Source organism: Cyprinodon variegatus, unplaced genomic scaffold, assembly GCF_000732505.1.
Source record: "Cyprinodon variegatus isolate N-32 unplaced genomic scaffold, C_variegatus-1.0 Scaffold804, whole genome shotgun sequence".
NCBI lineage: Eukaryota > Metazoa > Chordata > Actinopteri > Cyprinodontiformes > Cyprinodontidae > Cyprinodon > Cyprinodon variegatus.
The window spans coordinates 192,453-192,930 of NW_015151257.1; the positions used below are offsets into that span (position 1 = coordinate 192,453).

At 43.5% G+C, this 478-nt stretch overlaps 1 protein-coding gene across 1 annotated transcript in view; it reads left to right on the forward strand.

The window, feature by feature from the left end:
- The window catches only part of LOC107098724 (high affinity cGMP-specific 3',5'-cyclic phosphodiesterase 9A-like), an 11,269-nt gene that overhangs the window by 2,360 nt on the left and 8,431 nt on the right, over window positions 1-478 (forward strand). The gene's annotated exons all lie outside the window — the stretch shown is intronic.

The following is a 478-nucleotide window of genomic DNA, read 5'->3' on the forward strand; positions in this document are numbered from 1 at the left end:
GATTTCCATTTCCGTTGGAGGGGGGAAGCCGTCTCCTCCTCCTTCTCACCCCCCAACCCCCCTTAATCCAGGTGCTGATGAAGGGTCCTCAGGAATAAGCGCAGATCTGGTTTAAATGCTTCATTCCCTTCAACAGAACCCCTCTAACAGCAGGAAGTAGGCTGAGATAATATCCTCCATCTTTATTTCCTCCTCTGAGCCGCGAATTTTGTTCCTTTAGAAAAACTCCTAGTTTAAAAAATGAAACTATTCTGTTTTCTCTGATTTTTATTTTGTATTTTTTTTAAACTGGGTTTTCCGGATCCCCTTCTGACCTCCGCTCCGATCCAAACAGTCGCTGCTTAGATCGGACCGGAGGTCACCGATAAAAATGGAGCCTCTGACGTCCAGCAGAGAAACAGAAATCTTTCCCTCCTTGAACAGAAGAAAATCTAATCTGGAAAACAGGATTTTAAGAATAAAATCTGAGAAAAACAGC